This window comes from Gossypium hirsutum, chromosome D13, assembly GCF_007990345.1.
Source record: "Gossypium hirsutum isolate 1008001.06 chromosome D13, Gossypium_hirsutum_v2.1, whole genome shotgun sequence".
Taxonomy (NCBI): Eukaryota; Viridiplantae; Streptophyta; class Magnoliopsida; order Malvales; family Malvaceae; genus Gossypium; species Gossypium hirsutum.
Window position 1 is genome coordinate 40625290 of NC_053449.1, and position 6387 is coordinate 40631676.

Consider the following 6387-nt stretch of genomic DNA (forward strand, 5'->3'; position numbering starts at 1 on the left):
ATTCTCAAAAGAATGACCTTCCCCACAGTACGCACAGGAAATTATTTTAAACAGACTTGGTGGCTGAGCTACAAAATTATTAGTACTATTAGCGGTTAACATAGAGGAAATAGACGATATCTGAGTTGATAACGAAGTGAGGAAGTCAACTTCGTGAACTCTGACTACATGTCTTCCTGAAGTTGTTCGATTTGTTGGCCATTGATAGTTATTACTCACGATCCTCTCGATGATCTCATAAGCCTCATTGTAAAACTTAGACAAAATTGCACCATCCGCGGAAGCATATACCATCAATCTTGTATGTGCATTTAGACCATTATAGAATGTCTCCAACTATATACAGTGAGGAATCCCATGATGAGGACACTTACAAAGTAACTCCTTAAATCGCTCCCAAGCCTCATATAAAGACTCGTCATCCAATTGTTGGAAAGTTGTGATCTCGTTCCTCAACTTAGCATTTTTTCTAGGTGGGAAATACTTAACCAAAAATCTCTCTACTAATTCTTGCCATGTAGATATGGAACTTGGTGGCAATGAATTGATCTATGCTCGTGCTCGATCTTGCAACGAGTATGAAAACAACTTCAACCTCAGTGTGTCTTCAGTCACACTGGCTATCTTAAATGAATCACTCACCTCCATAAATAATCGAAGGTGGAGATGTGGATCTTCCGTGGGTATACCACTAAATTGGCCTACCGTTTGTTGCATTTGAAACATCACTAGTTTCAATTCAAACTGGGTTGCCTCAACATCTGCCTTATAATTCCTAGGTTTAACTCACTCAAAAGTGGCACAACATATTGTCTGATGCATCGATCCCTATCATCGGCAATGAGTATAGGATTTTGTACATAATCGGCTTCATTACCTCGGTCTTGATTCCAATTCCTAAGGTCCATCTTGACTTATCTTTGAGTGGTTTGTTCACGTCTTCTTTATCTAACAATTCACTCAATTTTAGGGTCTATAGAGAGTAAATCGATAATTCGATCTATGCTCATAAACACCTGAAAAGAAAATCACAAAAATAAAAAATAATAAGATAGTAATGTTAGAAATAAATCAAATTGAAAATAAATAATTTCATGAAAAAAATGACTATGGCAACAGTTGACAATCCCTGGCAACGACGCCAAAAACTTGAAACGCTTTGGTTTGTGCAAGTGTACAAAGTCGTTATCAAGTAATAAGTAAGTATCGAGTTATCGTCTCTACAGGGATTGTATTTGTGCTAAGTCACTTAATTTGTAAAATTATATTAACAATTTGGTAAATAAAAACACAATATAGTAGAGAAGTGGTGGTTAAAATATATTAAACTAAATGCAATAATCCCTAATGCCAGTTATCATAAGTATGTAAACTATATGATTGAAATAGATTTTAGTAAAATTAAACACAATTTGCAACAATTATAACATAAATAAATTAGGAAAATTACTTTAATTAAACTCAATTTATTATCAACATGCTTAATAACATTCGGAAAAACATTCCGTGGCAACTCGATCTTTAATGAGTTTGGAAACCACATTAGGTCATTTTGGAATCCTTTACTTAGTAAATACACATTTTACTGATCCTTATTTACTAAGGGTTTCTTAGAATTCGTGTGAGGTAATACGGACGTGTTACGTTTGGAACAATTTAATCACACAAATCTAAAAACTATGCAGATAACAAAGCTTGGTTAGAGTTGTTGTGCAAACTACAATTTAATTGTGTTAAGATCTAAATTGAGCATGCACATTTCAATTATACGTCCATTAGTCGTTGTCTGGTTAGGATCGCTCAGCTAATTCAGGTGCATTTCAATCACGTATGAACGAAATATAGACTTGATTTTAACTGAAAACATGATTGATTGAGGCACAAACATTATAAGCATGAATCCAATAAATATTATTTAATCAAAGCAATTATCCTAGCTTAAATAAAATTAAGCTAACATTGTTTTAAACAAGAACAAAGAACACATAGCAAACATCTTTATATTAAGTTAAAGAAAAGAAAGATTAAACCCAATTCAGAGTGGCTGTCACCCAAGACTCTGACTGATGAGACTCATTCGTTCCTTTGCTTTGCTCCTTTGCTGATGGTTCTCCAAAGTGGTCGACCAAGGGTTCTTTAAGAGGCTTAATTGCTAAAATCTCTATGAAGAGATGATGCTAGGTGTGGGAATGGAAAAGGCTAAGAGAAAAAGAGAGAACGATGTTTGATGGATGCTTGAGGGATGATGAATGAAGCAATGAGAGGGTCTTATTTATAGGTGAGGAGAGAGAGATAGTTTACTAAAAATAGGAGTTTCCATCTTTTGAAGCATCTTCCATGGGTGGCCGGCCATAATTTTAGTAAGTTGAGCTAATTTTTCCTTGATTTTTGGTCAATTTGAGTGCCACAACAACTCAGGACTGAGACCCGGTCAAGTGCAAATCTTTAGGTAAATCTCTAATTTCTTCAACTCTTCAAGGACCTTGTGTAATTAAACCAAAAAATGGTTTCTGGACAGCCATGTGCAGCCGAATTTTGGGTTGACTTGGTCTCCAATTTGGACGGTTTTGTAATCCAGCAAAGCTATTAGACCTGTCCAAAATAAATCAACAAGTTAGAGGACCAAAGAATTAAATTTATCCAATTTAATTAATTAATCAAAACCCAAATTATTAATGAAATATTTTAAAATGAATTATCAAATATGATTTTATATTTTATTATTTAATTTAATCATGCATGGCCCACTTTATGTCTTAAAAAATATAGTATATTCAAATTAATATAAAAAAGTCATTTATTGCATGAAAACTATATAATAAAGCATAAAATCACATTTTAATAATTTTTGAGTCCTAATTTCATATTTTCACATATTTCATTAATTTATTAATCAATTACTTAGTTTTAACGATGGATTTAAGTAAAAAGGTGATAAATTACATAGGAAAAATCCTATATATTTTTCCGTTTAAACACTACGTCTTCGAGTGTGATTGTACACTCACCACATGGAAGATGGAAAGTGTATGTTTCGAGCCTCCATCTTTCCACCAATGCGCTAATTAGTTTCAAATCGAGTTTGCAGTCCCGAGACATGCTAGACTCATGTAAGAATATAGCTGCTTGCAAGTGGCCACGAATTTTAGGAATCGCACGCTTTCCCATATTATGGATGAAGCCCTTTAAACATGATCATCTGCCTATTTACACACACAAAAAAATATAATTATAATAAAAAATTAAATTTAACATTATTGAAATTAATGAAATTTAAATTTCGTTCTTACCATTACTAATTGGGCGGCAGAAATATGCTTGTAGTCAAAGCGAATTAGGGAGGCGGCCATTCGTGAGAAATCAATTTAAAAGAATAAAAACGAGATTGAAAGAGTTAAGAGACTTGAGAGGATTTGAGAGAATTTGACAAAATTGAAAGAGTTGAGAGAAGGATATGAATGAAAAAAATAAATTTTGAAAGGTATTTATAGGGTAAAACAGTTACTGTTAGAGTTTTAATTTTTTTACCATTGATAGCAACGTTCAAAAAGGTGTTAGGATTTAACTGTAACTGAACACGCTTTCTAATAAAATCGGCCTATATCCCTAATTAAAATTAAAACCGGTCCAAAACTTTAATTTAAAAAAAGAATTGGCCTATAAGCCTTATTTTGCTATATTTATTTATTTAATTTTATATTTGGGTAATTAATTGGGTTAGGTTTTTTTAAGGTAATTTCGGTGATTTATTGAAATTAAGTAATTGGGTTATTTTATAATGAACGATTTAATTTTATACTAAAATTATATTTGTGTTGATTTATATACGAGTTTTAGGTTATTTAAATGTAATAAATCAAATTAAACCCATATGGGATGAGTTTGGCGGGCAATTTACCATTAAAAGCCTAATTTTTTTTAAATTTACCGAAATGGGTCAGGTATTTTATTATTTACTGAAATGGGCCAGGTATTTTATTATTTACCAGAATGGGCCCTTTTCCCCTAAATCGTGTCCACGTCAGCGCGATGTCAGGGGACGTGCCAGGAAATCACGGCCACGTAAGCGCGCTTTACTGACATGGCAACAAATCGCATCCTCTGAAGCGCGATTTGTGTCCACGTCAGCAAAGCGCACTGACGTGGATGCGATTTTCCCCGCTCGTGAACAGTGCAACGGTCAATTTTTTGACGGTTGCCCCCCCAACGGTCCAAAAAAAAACTATAAATACCCCCCACTCCTTTTTTTCACAAACTAATACTCTCTCAAATTTCTTCTCAATTTGCTTTCAAATTCCTTCAAAATTTCTCTCAAATCCATATTTATTTTCAATTTGCTCTCAAGTTCCTGTTAAATTTCTCTTAAATCCCTATTTTTAAATAATTTTAAAAAAATTATTTTTTAAAATTTTTTTAAACCGTAAAAATTTGTACGATTTCAGCAATGGCCGGAGAATTGACTCATCTTGATAAGCATCACATATCGGTGGAACAAATGAAAATGGTAAGCGTTAAATTTAATTTTTAAATATATTTAAGAATTTTTTATTTATGCATTTTTAGATAATTATTAATTTATTATTTGTTATAAAAGTCTGTAGATCGGATATTGGAATGCAATATCCGGAATATGCATGGTCCTCCATTACTGTTGGTAGAGAACTACCTGCGGGAAGCGGGTTTTTGGCACATGGCGATGGTAGGTCGGGGATGCAAGGTGGACCTGAAACTAATCAGTTCATTGATCGAGAGGTGGAGACCCAATACGCACACATTCCATCTTCCATGTGGAGAGTGCACTATCACTTTGGAAGATGTCAGTCTGCAATTGGGATTACAGGTGGACTAGTACCCAGTCACCGGGTCTGCCCAATCTAGCGATTGGCTTGCGGTGTGCTACGAGCTTTTAGGCGCTATTTAGTAGAAAATGGACGGAGATAAGATCGAGATGGGCTGGTTACGAGACACATTCCCGGATCCGAATGAAGATTCAACCGAAATAGAAAGAATCTGATATGCTCGGGCATACATTCTTCAATTAATTAGAGGTTATCTAATGCCCGACTTGTCACGAAGCCGCGTACATCTAAGATGGCTGCTGAAACTCATTGATTTTAGCGCAGTTGGTGAATTGAGTTGGGGGTCTGCCGTCTTGGCAACGTTATATCGGGAGATGTGCGGGGCGACGCGACCGAGGAAAGCAAAAATCAGAGGTTGCCTGTCACTATTGCAGTCATGGGCATAGTTTCGCTTTCCATTTCTACGTCCTCGAGTGGACCACCCATATATATTCCCACTCATAACGAGGTAAATTTTATATTAGATTTTACAATTATTATGTAGATTTTTAAAAATAAAAGTATGCTAAAAATTTATTTAATTAGGTGGAACCATCCAGCAAGTCATGCTCGATTACCTACCTCTCTTGAAGATATACGGCTTCTATTAGACCAATAGTCGGAAGCACATGTAAGTATTAAATAAAATTGATATTTCCTTCATTCACTATTCGATTGGTATTTAGTATTTAGTATTATGTATATAACTAATATTTCTATCATTTCATATAGTTTCAATGGACACTATATGAGGATCCGGCAATTTGGGCAGTAATTCCGGATGAGTTCTTACAAAATCTAAACGCTTGGCAAGCGAAAGTCGCGTTGAACAACTACGCGACTGTGGAGATGCACCAGTCAGACAGGGTGTTACAGTAATTTGGATGTAGACAACCGAATCCCGTGGAACCTGAGGTGTTTGACGATCACCACAAAATCGACCTTCGACAATTGAATACGGATTGGCCGAGATTCTGGTCCGAGTACATCCAAATGTGGGAAGATCGGTATGACTATATACCTAGTATGGAACCGATCATCGTCCCAGAGTTAGCGTGCTTGCCGAAATACATGCGATGGCTTAGGATCCATGGCAAGCCGTATTTACTATCGCCAGAGGAGAGGCAGCGGCAATTACGTGTCCAAAGGGAAAGATGCGGGCCTTTAAATCCAAGACGACAGGATGATGATGCTGGCCCCTCAACGATGCCCAGACATTCACCTGACCCAACGAGAGCATCGACACAGTCACCCGACCCAACAGTTCAACCGATGATACCCACGCAACCGCCTTTTCAGATGATGCCAGGTGCGTTTCCTAACCCTTTTATGTATCCTAACCCTTATATGTTTCCTTTTTCCAGTCCTATGGCAGGTTGGAGCCAATGGCCCGGTTCAGCTCCATTTCCTGTTACGCCGAGTGGACCATCGATGTATAGGCCAGCGACGCACGAGGGATCGCAAGAGGGGCTGTCGGGGAGCTCTTCTTTTTACCAATCCCCATCACCGTATAGGTTTCAAACACCGTCGTCATTGGTGATGCAAACAC

The 6387-nt window shown here is 36.3% G+C and overlaps 1 non-coding gene across 1 annotated transcript; it reads left to right on the plus strand.

Moving 5' to 3' along the window:
- The first annotated feature begins 352 nt into the window (after positions 1 to 352).
- On the plus strand, positions 353 to 459 carry LOC121225898 (small nucleolar RNA R71). The gene has a single exon (XR_005923801.1). It is a non-coding gene; the product is annotated as a small nucleolar RNA R71 (small nucleolar RNA).
- The last annotated feature ends 5928 nt before the right edge of the window (positions 460 to 6387 follow it).